Genomic DNA, 17,577 nt, shown 5'->3' on the forward strand with positions numbered 1-17,577 from the left:
GTGCACCACCTGTGTGCCTGGTGCTTGATCTGATGAGGGGGTCAGATCCCCTGGAACCTAGAGTTACAGATGGTTGTGAGGCACGTGTGGGTGCTGGGAACCAAACTCAGGTCTTCTACAAGAACAGCACATGTTACTGCAAAGCTGTCTCTCCAGTCGTACTTTTTATTTTATGTATATGGACATTTCACCTGCATGTAAATCTAAGCACATGCACGTGCCTGGTGCCCACAGAAGCCAGAAGATGACATCAGATCCTCGGGAACTGGAATTTCAGACTGTTGTGAGCTGCATGTAGGTTCTAGGCTTGGAACCAAAGTCCTCTGCAAGAACCCCAGTGCTGTTAACTGCTGGACCATGTCTCCAGCGCAAAGGCAATACCAAAAAAGGAAAAGATCAGCCAACCACCTAACAACAGTGGTTTAGGTTCAGGCAAAAGCACAGGAAACTGGAATACAAGGCAATAAAGCTATGTAAAAACTACCAAACCTACAGTAACTGCACCTAGTGAGAGCACATTAACTGAAACCTCAAAGAACTCAAATGAATAATTACAAATACATTATCAAAAAACAAAACAAAACGGAAGACACAAATTCCTGAATTCCGAGAAAACAGTGAGTGAAAGAAGGTCAGTATAAGCTATGAAAATGGAACCTAGTAAACAGAAACAGTGAAAAAACCCAAACAACAGAAATGAAAATGTCAGTAACTGAAATAAAGAGACTTGTGGAAAGAGCAATACAAAGGGCCATGCAGTGGTAACAATATCAGGTCCTGAGGACAATGAGGAACTGGACATTCATTTAGTAACAAAGATACATTAATTTTTAAAATGTACGTGGGGGACTGGAGAGATGGCTCAGCGGTTAAGAGCACTATCTGATCTTCCAGAGGTCCTAAGTTCAATTCCTGGCAACTACATGGTAGCTCACAACCACCTGTAATGTGATCTAATGCCCTCTTCTGGCATGAAAGTGTATATGCAAAAGCAGCACATATACATATATATATATATATATATATAAAAATAAATAAAATCTTTTTTTTTAACGTGCCTAGACTGGGCAGTGTTGGCACATGTCTTCAATCCCTGCCCTCTAATCCTAGCATATGGGAGGCAGAAGCAGGCAGATCTCTTTGAGTTCAAGGTCAGCCTGCCCTCCAATGATAGTTCCAGAACAGCCAAGGCTACCTAGGAGAAACTGTCTCGAAAAAATATATATAAACTTCTCACATATATATGTGTGTATATGTGTGTATGTATGTATGTATGTGTATATGTAATGTATGTAATGTGTATGTATGTAAGTGTATATATATGTAATGTATGTATGTGTATATATATGTATATGTGTGTGTGTATATGAATGCATGTATGTATGCCTGAGACACTCAGGATGGTGAACTATGAAAAGACCAAATCTATAAATCGTGGACATTGAGTAGTTTTCATGGCCAGGCAAGGTGGCATGCACGCCTTTAATCTCAGCTCTCAGGAGGCAGAGGCAGGAGGATCTCTGTGAGTTAAAGGCAAGCCTGGTCTATAAACCGAGTCCAAGATAGCCAGGTCTGTCTCAAAAAACAGTTTCATGTCAAAGGCACAGGAAAATATTTTTCATAAAATTACAGCAAGAAACTACACCACATCTAAGGAAAGATGTTCATACAAGTACTAAAGGCATTAGAATACCAAACTTCCTATGTTATGGTCAAAACACTAAATATAAGCCGGGCGTGGTGGCACACGCCTTTAATTCCAGCATTCAGGAAGCAGAGGCAAGTGAATCACTGTGAGTTCAAGGCCAGCCTGGTCTACAAAGTGAGTCCAGGACAGCCAAGGCTACACAGAGAAACCCTGTCTTGAAAAAAAAAAAAAAAACACTAAATATACCCAAGGGAAATATATCTACAGCTGAAAAAAAAGAAGAAGAAGAAGAAGAAAAGAAAAGAAAAAATTCACATTATAAGGCTGGCTCATTAAATTAGCATATTTCTTAACAAAAGATTAAAAGAGAAAAGTTAGGAATAAAGTTTTCAGTGTCTGAAAGACAATACTCTCCATCTCAGACTACTATTCCCAGTGTGCTAATATGAAGGAAGATGTCCCCACAGGCTCGTGGGAACGGCATGATTTGAAAGGATGAGGATGTATGTGGCCTTGTGGAGGCAGGTGCCATCTGACAGGACGAAGTGTGTCGCTGGGGGTGGGCTCTGAGGTCTCAGAAGCCCAAGTCAGGCCCAGTGGCTCACTCTCTTCCTGCTGCCTTTGGATAAAAATATAGGACTCTCAACTCCTTCTCCAGCACCATGCCTGCCTGTGTGCCACTGTGCTTCCTGCCATGTCAATAATAGACTAAGCCTCTGAACTATAAGCCAGCCCCAATTAAACGGTTTTCTTTATAAGAGTTGCCATGGTCATGGCATCTCCAGCAATAGAAACCCTAAGTAAGACACCCAGCAAACTGCTGCTGCTGAAGAGGGGCAGGGGAGAGACCCAACTTCCCCAAGACTGCTAAGCCATGTTAACGGAAGACACTGGGGAGAATTTTTTTGTATTGAGGAAAACAAAGACCCCCCAAGAGGCTATGGGAAAACTGTATGCTGCAGCTGTAGTCAAACAAATAAGATTAGGAAAACACCAGCCAGTTCAAAGTGACAGGACCAGTGTGTCTTCTCAATAATTCTGAATAGTAAGGCTCCCAATTCCCCCATCAACACACAGGTGAGCAGTCTGTCTCCAAGAAATGTGCCTCCACTATAAACAGATGGTACCATGGGGTGAAAGGAAAGAAAAGGCATTCCAAACAAGCGGGACTGGAAGCAAGCCAAGTGCCATTGTTCTGATGCCTGATAGAACCAGACAGTCAAAAGGCGTAAGGCATAAGGCATTAAACTGTAGACTTCTATGCACCCAGCTGACATGTGCACCCACTCCACAAACAAACATTGCAAAGGGTAAAGTCAAGAATTAGGTGATACAAAGAAGGCAGAGCGGATAAAACACTTGCCATGCAGGGAGCAGGACTGAAGCACGGAAGCCGAGTACTGACATCAAGCCAGTCAGATGTGCTGCTTGCCTGTAATCCCAGCACTCTGGAGGCAGAGTCAGGATCCCCAACACACATTGGCTAGACAGATTAGACGTAACTGGTGCTCTCTGGATTCAACAAAAGAACAAACCTCAGTAAGTGAAGAGTGAGGGATTGAAAAAGACCAGTATCAATTTCAGGGTCCAGCATGCATGTGTATGTATGTGAGCGCACGCTAGCACATACATACCCCTGACACACAAACCACATGGAAATAAACATTTTAAGTCAAATAAATAAAAAGTCACAAATTAACCCCAACACATAGTGGGTGACTTCACTATCCATTCTCACCAACAGACAGGCCATCTTGGCAAATATAAACACTTGCGCTAAATGACATCAAACATCAATAGACCTCCCAGAAACCTACAAGAACAGTCCATCAAAACACTTCAGAATAGACATTCTCAGAAACCTGTAGAACTGACTCTAAAACAGGCCATAATAGGTCATATAATAGCACAGAAAACCTTGACAAACATAGGGAAATTTAAATAACTTATTTTATTTTGATCACAATGCTAAAAGCTGAAAATCAACAGCAAGGGCAGACTACAGAGCATCCATACTTGTGGGAATTCAGCAACATACCACTAATAACACACAGTCAGTGAAGAAATCAAGAAGACAACAAAAGATTGGTAAAATCAAAGCAAACGAAGACAGAACATACTAATACCAATGAGACATAACAAAAGCCATTTCTTTTTGGGGGGCGGTTGGTTTTTCAAGACAGGGTTTCTCTGTGTAGCCCTGGTGGGCCTGGAATTCACTCTGTAGACTAAGACGGCTTCGGGCTCATAGAGATCTGCCTGCCTCTGTCTCCCGAGTGTTGGGATTAAAGGTATGTGCCACCACTGCCCAGCTAACAAAAGCATTTGTAAGAGTAAAGTTGTTGCTAAACATGCCCGTATTAAAAACAACAGAGGATCTCAAATAAATAACAGTACACCCTAAGTCTTGAAGGAATAAGAACAAACCAAACCCAAAAGTAGTGGTTGGAAAGAAGTAACTTAATGAAATAGGACGACTCAGTGACGCTGAGATGGCTCTCTGCGAGGATGAACAAGAGATGGGGCGCAGCATGCCCACAGCACTGAGCTTGGTCCCTAGCAGCGCATAAAGCAGGTATGGTGGAACACACCTGTACCCTCAGCATTTAGGAAATAGATAGGAGATGCAGAAAGGAAAGGTCACCTTCAGATACACAGCTAATTTGAGACTAGCCTGGGGTATATAGGTCCCTGTCCAAAGAAAAGAAAAAATGAAGGAAGGAGGGAACAAAGAAAGAGAGAAAGGAAAGGAGAGAGAGGAGAAAAGAGAGGAAAGAGGAGAGGAGAGAAGGGAGAGGAAAGCAGGACAGAAAGAGAGCGGAGACAGAGAGGAACAGGATCAAAACACTCAGCAAAAATCAAAAGCAGGGGAAGCAGTTCGAGATGCAGACACAGACGAGGAGTCCCTGAGGAGCCCTCGGGCTGCTCAGAAAGTAACACCAGCAATTAAAGATGGGATCCCATGGAGTCACAGAGCTTTGCAACAGAGCACTCAAATCAAAACTTAGAGAAATTCTGCGTTAGCATTTTTAAGTGTTTGTTTGCCACCAGCGTTTAATCTTCTTGCCCAAGTAGAGAAGGGAAAAATGCCTATGGCGGACATTTCTTCCGAAGCCCTTTGCTCTTTAATATCTAACAGAAGCAAGGCCTGGCTCACAGCCACTGCTGTCAGTCTGCACTGGAAGCCTAGATGTTGCCCCACTGTAAGATAAGATCTCTAAGCCTTAACTGACACGGCAAGAAGGCAGACATCTTTTAAATCCCTATGAAGTCCAACAAAATGGCTTCTTAATCTGAAGAAACCAAAGACGTATCCTTTTCCAGAGGGCAAAGCCTACACTTTAGAATAACGATCCACTTTAAGCCCTTTACCGAGTGCTTTATTAAGGCCACCCTTAGACATGCTGGACCATTCGAGGAGCTTGTACATCCATTTCATGACTGGAGTCTCACTGCTTCACTGTGATACTGACGTTGCTTTTGTGATGCTCAACACTGAGAACAAGTTCCTCCCCCGCTTGCACTTGGATGGGATTATCCAGAACCACCGCAGCTTGCTTCCAGTGGGAGGCTTCGCCTGAGGTGTCCAGCCTGACATCATCATCAAGGCACAAATGAAACCAAAACGGAACAGCAGTTACTCGTCCAGACCTACAAGCACGGACCTGCAGAAAGTGAATTTTGAACATTTCATCGAGGAAAGTAAGTCTTCTCTTTTGAATCAATTTGAACACAGGAACTAGAAATACATTTAACCATGCATTCAAATTTAGTAACTAGTTGTAGACTCTAATGTTTATCTAACCTATTTTTGTATGTTGTCTAGAAATTCAGATTTAAATCCTCAAAGGAAATGACAGACCGTGTAAGTATAGTGCCCGTCATTTCAGCTCCATGTTTTGCATGGGAAGAGTGACCCCCCTGTAGCTGTCCTTACTTTTACTTCTCTCCTGGAAGTGTTCAAATATGGAGTCATCAGGTCTAATCTAAGGAGCTCCACTGGCTGGCTTAAAGGGGTACATGGCAACGAAGATAAATCCAAACACACACGAATAGGCACCTGAAAAAAGAGGGAACATTCGCTTTTATTGTTTTCACAGTGAGGGTTCCCTCTGTACTCGACTTATAATTAGCTCCTTATGACAAAACTTTTTATCGTTTACTTTATGCATCAACCTAAGGCATGAAGCTTCATGGCCAGGTTTTCAGGAGGAATGAACTAGCTCGTGCACTGGGTTCTTACCTACAGGCCTTTCTCTTGGATGAAAACACATCAACTTTTAAGTGGCCGAACAATTCCAAAACCATTTGTACCTAGAATGTGTGAGCTAGCAAGCAGACAGTCTAACAGTAAGTACTACTGTGCTTCATCAGAGGCACCAAACTCAGCCGGACACGGTGGCACACACTCTCATTTAAAATAAAACGACAGGGCTGCTTAGAAGATGCTCTCCTTCTGGGTTCTATCTTCATGGTGAGACTGGACACAGACAGGGCCAGCTTTCCTAGGTATTCACTCCCTCTTCCTCACTGTGCCATCTGCTCCTGTTTACGCTGGTAACTGAGAACCCTCCATTGCCACTTCTCAATGCCTGGGACAGGAATCCTCTTACAGACAGATCTACAGATCTACTCACACCTTACAGACTGTTCCCACTTTTGTTTCTCAGCCAAACCTCCTGGCCTGGCCTGTCACCATCAATCTAGAGCTCATAGCCTTTCAAGTTCTCTGAACTCAGGTCTCAAGCCATTTTCTGCACACCCCTACCGTTCCGTCTGCCTGTGGTTTTAAATGCTGTCTACATGATACTGACTGCCCAATTCACATGCTCAGCCTAGAGCTTCGAGCCTTATCCAGCTGCTCAACAACCCCTCCTGACACCTACACAGCACAGCTGAGCACACCAACAAATGATAAGTGTCCTTCCTGGTCCTCTCTTACATTCTACATCCAATCTATAAAACTCCGCCTTATAAACCTGACTGTAGAGCGGGGATGCTGGAGTTGAAGGTCTTGCCCCTTTCTGCCACGGCACAGCTGGTTGACTAAGAAGTCTATAGTCCCTGTGGAGGCCCTGAGCCTGAAGACGAGCAAGGAGAGGTGCTGGACAGGGACTCTTTGGACTCAGAAGATGAGAAGATGGCTGGTGAAGGGCCTTCTCCCGTTTAATCTTGCACTCGAAAGCAGAGACGATGGACATTCGGCTTTTTCTTTCTTTCTTTTTTTTTTCCAGAGCTGAGGACCGAACCCAGGGCCTTGCGCACCACTGAGCTAAATCCCCAACCCCATACGGCTTTTTCAAGGAGCTGACAATAACTGATGTGCCCATGGGCTCCCACCATTTTTGTTGTTGTTGCTGTTCCTTGGTGACCTGAATCAGTCTACCAACCCCCCTCGTAGTCAGAGACTACAGGTTCCTACTCATAGCAGGCCAATCGGTGCTGCCCACTGCCATCTCTGTTAAGAGCATTAATTTCCGCAAACTTCGCTGTTGGGCTCACACAGTTTTAAGTGGTCTTCTCATTGGCTATAAAAGTGTTTTGCATGGATGTGTATTCTCTCTTGGGACCTCCCTGCCTGGCTGTCTATGTCAATGGCCAGAGTTAACCTAATGTCCGGGTTGGCTGCCAACCTGCTGAAGGCTGACCACGCTGGCCATGCTCCTACTCCCTGTCCATAGAGAGACCCTGCTCCCATCATGCACCCTTGGTTTATACTGGGATACCTGTTTCACACAGAGATGGCAACAACGTACATGGAGACAGCAATTCTGGTTCAAGCCTCCTGTGAGGGAGATATTCCTGACCCAATCAAAGGTGGCATGCTGCATACATGGGGCAGTAGGCCTGTCGTTTAAGGAAGCATGACTCACTCTCCCTGGAGGGAGTGTAGCATAGGGAAGGATTTCAGGCTGCCTGTTTACTTGACTTGCAGCACCCATGGGGGCTCAGGCTTCCTTCTAGCCATGCCTGCACTGGGGTTAACTGGTACTGGGAAAGGCACCGTAGTCTGACTGCCTGGACCTGCAGCCATAGCTCCATGAAGTTCTGCATGTGCATACTCTGGCACACATGTACACACAAGTTACACAAGTATAAACATGGAGATCAGAGGTAGATAGTGGGTGTCTTCTTCAATTGCTCTTAGAGGTAGAAATTTTCTGCCATGGTGGACTGTGTTCCTCAAACTTTAAGATTCCTTTTTCAGGTATTTTGTTGTAGCAACTAGTAACTAATACATACACCTAACTTGGGAATGTCTCTAATTCTAGACCTGGGAAGATGGAAACAGGGGGATCAGGAGGTCAAGGTTCTCCCTGGCTACATACTGAAGCCCTCTGGGCTACATCAGACCCTATCTCCAAACAAACAGTTTGTGTAGTAGGTGTTCAATAAACACTTGTTAAATGATTTTTAATGAACTATATTCTTTTAACAACTTCTGCTTTTGTTTCATTGGTTCACACACTTATCAAGTAGTTTACCATTGTAAGAGAGGAGACAATACCTAAGGCAAAGAATAAAAAGACTATAAAATATAAAACTGCCAAGAAAGGTTACGGGGTCTCTTTAGATAAGCAGCCATCAACTAAAGTGAGAGCACGGCATTAAGGGTCATCTGTAGGGTGTTACATAGAAACACAGAGGGTGGGGCTTAGCCAGGACAGGATCACCCAAGAACAACGGGGGACGGAGGGTAATCCTTCAATTATATGAAAACAGACAGACTATAAGGCTCTACGCTGTTAAGGACAGAGTGGCCATGAAACAGGCAGTACAGTGAAAGGGCAGCATGGCCCGGGGAGACTCTGCTCACACTGAAGAACTGCCGGAGCCAGGACCAAGTGGGAATGAAAGAGCAAGACAGGCAGGGGATGGAGAGACACCCAGCAGCCAAGAGTGCTCGCTGCTCTGCCAGAGGCCTGGGCTCAGTTCCCAGCACCCATGCAGGGTCACAACCACCTGCCACTCTAGCTCCACACCTGATATCCTCTTCTAGACTCTGTGAGCAACGCACACACAAAACACACATGCATAAACCAAACTAAGTCATTCTCTTAAAAGTTACACTAGAAGCCGGGCAGTGGTGGCGCACGCCTTTAATCCCAGCACTCAGGAGGCAGAGGCAGGCGGATCGCTGTGAGTTCGAGGCCAGCCTGGTCTACAAAGCGAGTCTAGGACAGCCAAGGATACACAGAGACACCCTGTCTCGAAAAACAAAACAAAACAAAAAAAATTACACTGGAAAGATAGCTGGTGGCCTTTTGGAAACATGAACAGACACAGCTTAAGCATCTCAATCTTGTGATAAATATGCTCTCTTTATTAAGTCTTCACAAGAGAGATATTCAGCTAACTAAAACCCTGGTTAGCCAACCGCCTCCAAAAGCAGTTAATCAATTTATTCCTCAGTTGGCTCTGTCACAGAACTCCTACCAGCATCCTAAGAGCTTACTAATTATACCTTCAGGCATCATTTCAACTGCTACTCAGTATCCCGCTTTTCAGAATTCTGCTTTGGCTTGTATGGTCGTATCCGCTCCACCCCATCTTCAGCCACACGTGGCTTCCCTGGCACTCTGTCTAAACACACGTTAAACTCACGCACGGGTGTGCTCGTCGTTCCTAGCACCTGGGACATTTCCACTCTCTCTCTAAATCCTAACTCCTTGTTTCTTAACCTGAAACCCGCCTCCCTGTCTTGAGCTCCACATGTCCCTGCTGCCTACAGACAGACGGCCTAGACCTGGGCTTCAGCTGCCCAGGCCAATCCTTAGTCACCTGAGGTCTCACTACAGAACCGCAAGCTTAGGACACAGGCTTCTGGGGGCTTCTTTGTTACACAAGTACAGCCCTTTCTCAAAGTCTAAGAGCTCCGGTTTTATTTTCAATCTGGAACAGGGATTCAGAGGAAAGTCTATAAACTTTAGTCTGCATTCGTGACAAAGTCCTTGGTTATTCTAACCCTCAGGTTGATTTTCATCTGTGATGTGGTCCTTTACTCCAGGAGACCGGCTGCCTTTCTAACCCAGCTAAAACCAATCACTAAGTAAAACCTCAAGGACGGAGGGAGACAGTGACATCTTGGCTGACCAGCTCTCTGACACTTACCTGAAACTGGTTAATAAAAGGTGCTATGTTTAACCCAAGAGTGTGTTCTGTTCCTTGGACAGCACTCTCTTCTACCAGTGTCTGGGACTCCAGCAGCATCCCAAACATCAGCACGTACTAGGGGAAGATCTTGCCTCCAGATTGCAGTAAACACCTGAAGAAGGGCAAATGTCTTTAAAAGCCTTTTAATTCCCTGTTTTATAGCTATAAATAAGCAAGCATCATGAATTAGTGAAGTGTAAATGATATGTAGTCATTATTGGCTAATAGCTCAAATTTTAAATCACAAGAAATAGTTGCCTAAGAAGTCAAATTTGGACTGTTAACTCAGGAGCCAGACTAAGGTAAATTTTTAGTTATAGGCTGCAATCATTAACAGTGAACCCTCCCTACATAAAGATCCAAATATTCCAAAATCCAGTACTTTTTGAACAGTTATACAATACATGGAAAATTCTATATATGACTTCATGAATAGGTTTCCATAAAAATATGAATGCACTAAAAATCCTGTACAGCTACTTTAAGACTGTGTAAGATGCATATGAAATAGTAATAAACCTCATGTGTAGACAAGCTTCCTCCACCAGTGATCATCATGTGTAAGGAGCTGCAACACTGATGGTCCTAAGCAGTTCAGGCAAGGTGAAAGTTGGACGGCTAACAGGATAGACTTACACCATCACCACTATGAATGGTTTAGTATATGAGGGTGCAAAGCATTTGGTCAGTTCTCTGAACTATTCTGTAACTTCTCTGGAAGTCTGAAATGATTCACTATGAAGGATTAAACCTTCCAAATGCAAATATATACGCAAACTGAAATATTCTAGGAAGCAAAGCAAGACAAAGGTTAACAAAACCCTTTCTCGTGCAACTGCACATTCATCTTCATTCTCCCCTGAGTCCCACAAAATGGTATTAACAACTCTGTATATGGTTATTAGAAAGTATCTTAAGTAGGCTGTACCTAGAAAGAGAATTATGAGCAGAAATTAAGTGCCTGGTGGGACGCTGGCATTCCATGCATGTGGGTACCAGGTGTTCCTGTACCAAGAATTCGGAGGCTTAAGTTAAGGGCACTAAAACTACCATGGGTATTGTTTTTCATACCTGAGCCATAAAAGGAAGCAGAAATTGTTATATAACGTTTATTCTCCTAGTTATAATTGTTGTCTCAGGCTTACTGCCTCTGTCTGCTAACCACGGCCTAGAGCTGGAAGCGTCTCACCTCCACACAATCCTATCTAGGTCTAGAATGTTTTCATCCTCTGAGACTTAGTGCTGAATAAGCTCACCCTTTCTAGTTCTTTCTGAACTCTGGCTGGCTGGCTCAACTCAGCTGTTCCGGCTCAAACTCCTCTCACAGCTGACTGATTCAACCTAGCTTCTCTGTTTCTCACTGAATTGCTCTGCTTGGCCTCAAACTAACTCTAGCAATCTTTTTCTAATCTTCTGGCTTCTTCTCATTCTCTGGCTCATTCTGTCTTCACCTGTGTCTTCAACCTCTCTCTGTAAAACTCTCCCGGTAAAAACCACCACTGAATTCCACAAACTGAACTGCCACAAACTCCACTGCACTGCTTCTCAATTGACTGACGCAACCGAACAACCTGAACAGCACTGACTAGAACTCAGATCTGCATGCCTCTCTCTCTTGAGTTCTGGGATTAAAGGTGCGTTCCACCATGCCTGGACCTAAGTTTTTCTCTAGCCAAAACTTGCTCTATACCAGGCTGGCCTTGAACTCAGAGATCTGCTTGCCTCTGTCTCCAGGGATTAAAGGCGTGTCTTTATTCCAGCCAGATCACACAGACCTACAAAGTCTTTGGATGTGATCTCTTGCCAGAGCAGTCATGTTTACAATTTAAATCGCTCTACAAGAAACAGAAGAGTAAGGTTTCTAAGACCAAGTGAAACCATTCCTTATCTGTCACATTTTCAAACATCAAACCTTGTTCTTACTGAGTTTTTTGGAATATCTTTTAATTAAACTTCCAGAGCAGGGACTACAGAAAGGTGGGCAATGTACCATCTCGAGCATCTCTCACAGTAAATTTTATACCCAAGTTAAAGACATAAGGATCTACTTTTTAAAAACTGCAGACTAGCCATCTGACCAGTCTGTACATATCTGAAAGATTATATGCGTGTTTAAATTTTTCCTATGTAACTTCCCTAAACAGATTGTTAAGACTTAGGGGCCGTGAAGACAAGTGAGTGGATAAAGTCCTTGCAGTCCAAATGGAGGTGCAGAGCTTAGTGTGCAGCACACAGGTACAGCAGCAGCCTGCCTGCAGAGCTGGCACTCACGGAGGGGCAGGGGCGCAGCGCTCAAGCCAAGCTCAAGAGCTAGATTAACCAGATGAGCACACTTTGTGTTTATCTACAGAGCCTTCACAGCAGAGGAAGGTGCAAATGAGGAAGACACTCAGCACGTGCTATTAGAAACAGAATAGCAAGGACGAGTGATGGAAGCACCCATTCCCAGGTGGAACCACGTACACAGGGCTGACTCCAGGCTTAATCGTTGAGTAGAGAGGACGTAGCCTGGTTCAGGGTCATGACTTACCCTTACACTGTGTACACTGACACCCTTACAGAGTGTAGTCTGGCACTCTACATCTAGGAGGCATCTGGGACCTGCTGGCCCTATGCTCATCCTACACTCTTCTGGACAACTTGTTTGAGTTCGAGGGAGAGTCTGTAGTCACCCTCAGTTACTCACCTCTTAAAGAGGCATGGCTCTCAACAAAGCCCTTCCTATTAGCTTGTGAGCTATTATGAAATTGCCCTTGTTAATTTACTTGTTAAATTTCTGCCAATTTGCCTTTTTTTTTTTTTTAATTTTCCAAATTTGGAAGGTCAAAAAAAGTTCTAAGAATGGTAACAATGCACTCTGGGCTGGAGAGATGGCTCAGAGGTTAAGAGCACTGGCTCTTCTTCCAAAGATCCTGAGTTCAATTCCCAGCAACCACATGGTGGCTCACAACCATCTATAATGAGATCTGGTGCCCTCTTCTGGCCTGCAGGCACACAAGCAGGCAGAATACTGTATAATACATAAATTAATTAATTAAAAAAAAAAACAAACAGTGCACTCTAACTTGGGTTTTGACTGTTATGAAACGGGCCATTTAGCAGGCACTGACATCATACTAGGTTTCTCTTTGTAGTGTGTGGATAGCAGAGCAGCTTACCACCGCCGAACTTGACTTTTACCTTAAGAAGCGCTTTCCCTTATTTATTAAAACTTCTCACACCAAACTGGAAAGAGGATTTCTCCCAAACACAGCCAACTAATTAGTTCTCCAAATCAGCAGAGTACCTTATGATTCCAGTCACTTCTAACACGATGTACCCATGTCACACAGTTAAAGACTTCAGTGCCGTGTGAGTGGCCCACTTCAGATGCCGCCACTAAAGCCCAGGTGTCTGGAACAGTGCAACCGTCACTAATACACATGCGGTATTCGCACAACTCCCTCTCTGAGGGAAGTTTCTGATAATCTGCTAAGGTGGCTCACAGAACTAAGGAAAACACATTACCTCTATGTACTGGCTCACTACAAAGGCCAGCACGCAGAAATGGGATGCTGGAGACAGAGCTCAGCTGTTAGGAGCATTTGCTGCTCTTGCAGAGGACCCGAATTCAATTCCCAGCACCCACATGGTGGTTCACAACCATCTGTAACTCCAGCTCCAGGGGACCCCATGTCCTCTTCTGATCTCTCCAAGCATTAGGCATGCATGTGGTCCACATACAAACCCAAGACATTTAAAATACATAAATCGGGGGCTAGAGAGATGGCTCAGCGGTTAAGAGCACTGACTGCTCTTCCAAAGGACATGAGTTCAATTCCCAGCAACCACATGGTGGCTCACAACCATCTATAATGTGATCTGGTGCGAATTGTATACATAATAAATAAATAAACCTTTAAAATAAATAAATAAATAAATAAATTAAATAAAATACATAAATCTAAAAAAAATTTTTAAAGACAAACTCACTCACTCAGAAACGGCCAAACAGAAGACACATAGGGCGATCATGACTTATACTAACATTGTGTTTGATCTGTATCTTGGCTTTCTGCTGTTTTGTTGGTTTTAGCACAAAACTCTTAAAAGAGGAGGCTTCTCAGAGTCAAGGAAATGCTAAGAATATCTTCTGTATATCAAGGCCATTCCAGGGGCTAGGGACTACCAGAGGCTCAGGTTTGTTCTCCAGAAAGAACAAGTGACTAGGGGGTTGGGCCTTTGTCCTCTTCCCCTGCCTGGTCTCAACGCCAGGTTAAATTATCACTAACACCCAGTGCTGCCCATACAGAATGAAGCCATGCCACTCCAAAGGGACAGAGTTGAGGGCTCCTGTGCAGCTCAGCGTGTCCGGGCAGACACCGACACTCTGCACACTCCCACGCAGCACTCCTTCGGCTCCTCGTCGGCACCCTCTATAGGTTCATCTACGCCAGGCACTTTCCTAGGTCCTGTGAGCTGCTATACAAACCCAACCAAATCTGAAGGGGTTTTACAAACTGAAGGGAACCTTCAACTTGTACTGGTGGTTTAGAAGTAGAGACGACACCCTATACTGTGCACCTGACTTTTGACGTCCGTGACGCCCTCTAGGTTTGGCCTGTACCTTGCAGAACCACACTGAATTTAAGAACTGGCTGCTGTGTGGGGTAAATCCCTGTAGAGCTGTCACCAGGAATACTGTGGCAAACGGTGGATCAGAGGAAGAAACAACTCTTTCTGAGAGGACACTCAGAGCTCCTTGCAGTCTTGAGGCACGTTACTCTCCCACGGTTTGACGTGCTCGCCCGCTCTGGAAAGCTTGTGAACTTCTCATTCACAGCTTTTGTGAAGATTCATTTACTTATTGGTGATTAACTGAGTTTTAGTAGAGGAAAGGTCTAAGTTGTCAACCAGGCTATCCTGGCAACCTCCAGCCTCTACCCCAAACCTGCCTAGATGCCATCATCAGAATAAACTCTGCTGTCAGGTACGGTTAGATAGTAAGATATCAGCTCACCCCTATTGTGCACAAAAATTAAAAACAAAACAGCAACAACAACAAACCCTGGTGAAGTTTATGTTTTTTGTTTTACCTGGATATTGCCGCTTTTTCCATTATTTCCTGCTGAATGAGTCCAGACGGCTCAATGACATCTAATATAATTATGCTCCACAATTTGTCTGATTTGGGCCTTTGCAACACAGCAGCTTCATCCTCTATGTGTCTCAGCCAAAACTCAAGTGTGTCCTTAGGGAAGTGATTGGCTTCAGATATGAGGTCCAAAGCGAGACAATGCTGGTCTTTCTCCACAGAACTGTAGGGCTTAACCTGACCGAGTGTTCCAGCAAGGATGGGCAAAAGAGAGAAGCCTTCAGACACGTCCAACACGTAGAAGGGGTCAGAGGTGCTCGGCACACTGTCACTCTGTCCACTCCCAGAGTTCATCTCAATATCCTGACAGTGAGTATCCATGGGCTGGCACGGCTGTTCTGGAGCCAGTGAAGACAACACCTTCCTCATCGCCGTCTTGAAGCCCTCGTGATATGGGATGTTGTTAAGCAAAGCAATCTCTGTGGGCTCTAACACACAGGCCTGCTCCAGAGCGTCTGGTCTACTGGTCTGAAGGTTAGCCACAGGGCGCTGCAGAGCTCCGCCTCATTTCCTAGAGAGAACAGGTCTTTACTCTTGGTAAAACTCTTCATAACTTCCATTTCATGCTCCAGACGCAAGATGCTGATACTCTGGATTCTTAGGTAACAATCTTGACAAGATGCTTCCATTGTCACACTGTCCCCAGGCTTTATCCAGTAGTCTTTATTAGTAGAAAAGGACTGAGAGAAAAAGAAAAAAATATATATGTATATATAACTGATTGTCTTAGTCAAAAGCAAGCTGGGGAGGAAAGGGTTTATTTGGTTTACACTTTCACATCATAGTCCATCATTAAAGGAAGTGAGGGCAGGAACCTGAAGCAGGAGCTATGGACGGGTGCTGCTTACTGGCTGGCTCCTCCTGGCTTCCTCAAGCAACCTTGGAGACTGGGTTTCCTTGTGTAGGCCTGGCTATCCTGAACTAGCTCTGTAGACCCGCCTGTCTCTGCCTCCCAACCGTGCACCACCACCAGCCAGCTTAACTACTTTCTTGCAGAACCCAGAACCACCAGCCCAAGGGATGGCACCACCCACAGTAGGCTGGGCCCTCCCCCATCAATTACTAATTATGAAAATGCTCTACGGGCTGGCCCACAGCCCCATCTTATGGAGGCAGTTTCTAATTAAGAAGTTTCCTTTCAGATGACTTTAGCTTCTGTCAAGCTGACACAAAACTAGCCGGCACAACTGATCCCTAGTCAATTTAAGCTGAGTCCCGGTCCACTCCACAGCTGCTGCTGGTCTTGGCAGTTATTCCCACGGTACTGGCATCTCCAGAACGCTGAGGTCTCTTGCTGCAACTGGGCTGCACTGCTGATTCTCCTTCCTCTACCCCGCAAGTGTTGGAATTACAGACATACCACAAAACTTCATGTTGACTTTGTTTTTATTACAATCAGTAGATATGCTGCCAAACTAAGGAAGATGTGGGGATAAAAAGAGCCTTTGTCTAGATGCAAAGGCAGATGAAATTCAGGGAGCAAGCCTCATTGTAGCTTAAACAGACACTCTTTTCTCTGAAGGTAATTTCCAAAAGAACAAAAGCACAACACAATAGTATCTAATATTCCTTAAGCATATGGAAACCTGCTTGTTTAGGGACATCACAGGTTCAGGGAAGCGTATGCCCTGCAGCAAGGACTATACTGTGCTCCTCTCCAGAGTCCCTGTGTGTAATTGTCATATTCCTATTGGTTCTAGGACCAGATAAAAATACAATCTATACCTAAGTGTGGTGGTACATGGCTGTACTACCAAACAGTGGGAAGCTGAGGCAGGCAGATCGCTTGAGGCCACAAAGTTTGCTTCATAACCCTAACTGAGCTCAGTCCCTAGAAACCAAGTAAAGAAAATAAGGGATAGTTGTCCCCCGACCACACGCATGCCACGGGATGTACGTTCCTCCAAGAAACATCTCACACATCACACAAGACAGGCACACACAAAGGAAATAGATGTCTGTGTAGTCCCTGATCTGATCTGCCGAGGCCTGTACGCTGACCTGAAGCTCTGGCCCTGTTGTGACTGACTCTGCTGGCCTTGCTGTAAGGTCTCAGAGCTCTTACTGGGCCATGCCTGAGAACAGGCTGATGCAGTGTACCCTTACAGTCTTGTAGGAATGAGAAGATACACAGGGAAAAAAGCTTCGCTCTCAGCAAGCCACGTTTGAAAATCTTTGTTCATCATTTTTGTTTTCTTATACTGATTTAATGTCTCTGAAGCGTTCTCAGGGAGACCATTTTAAATGCACACAGTGGCAGCAAGCAAGCGCATCTACCCACTGCGCCATCTCTCCAGCCCTGCTACACACGTTCTTATGACCTGGGCTCTACAGCGTCATCAGGGTCCCTATGGCTAAGTACTCATGCATTTAATACTTTTCTAACCCCTTTTTAAAAAAAGCAGCAGTGCTCACTTCAGAAGGAGTTGTACTAAAATTAGAACAATAGGGCTGGAGAGATGGCTCAGCGGTTATGAGCACTGACTGTTCTTCCAGAGGTCCTGAGTTCAATTCCCAGCAACCACATGGTGGCTCACAACCATCTGTAATGTGATCTGATGTGCACAGTATACATAATAAATAAACAAAAAATACTTTAAAAAAATAAAATAAAATAAAATTAGAACAATAGTGAGAGGAT

At 44.6% G+C, this 17,577-nt stretch overlaps 1 pseudogene across 1 annotated transcript in view; it reads right to left on the reverse strand.

The window, feature by feature from the left end:
- Positions 1-3,580: 3,580 nt before the first annotated feature.
- LOC311583965 (protein arginine N-methyltransferase 9-like) overlaps positions 3,581-17,577 on the reverse strand; it is a 31,571-nt pseudogene continuing 17,574 nt past the window's right edge. Inside the window, exons 9-12 of the transcript in view lie at positions 14,878-15,597; positions 9,761-9,914; positions 5,586-5,708; positions 3,581-5,313 (exon numbers count right to left, since the gene is read on the reverse strand). The product of the transcript in view is annotated as a protein arginine N-methyltransferase 9-like (transcript). The remainder of the gene's footprint in view (positions 5,314-5,585; positions 5,709-9,760; positions 9,915-14,877; positions 15,598-17,577) is intronic.

This window comes from Acomys minous, assembly GCF_964271855.1.
Source record: "Acomys minous genome assembly, contig: SUPER_14_unloc_1, whole genome shotgun sequence".
Taxonomy (NCBI): Eukaryota; Metazoa; Chordata; class Mammalia; order Rodentia; family Muridae; genus Acomys; species Acomys minous.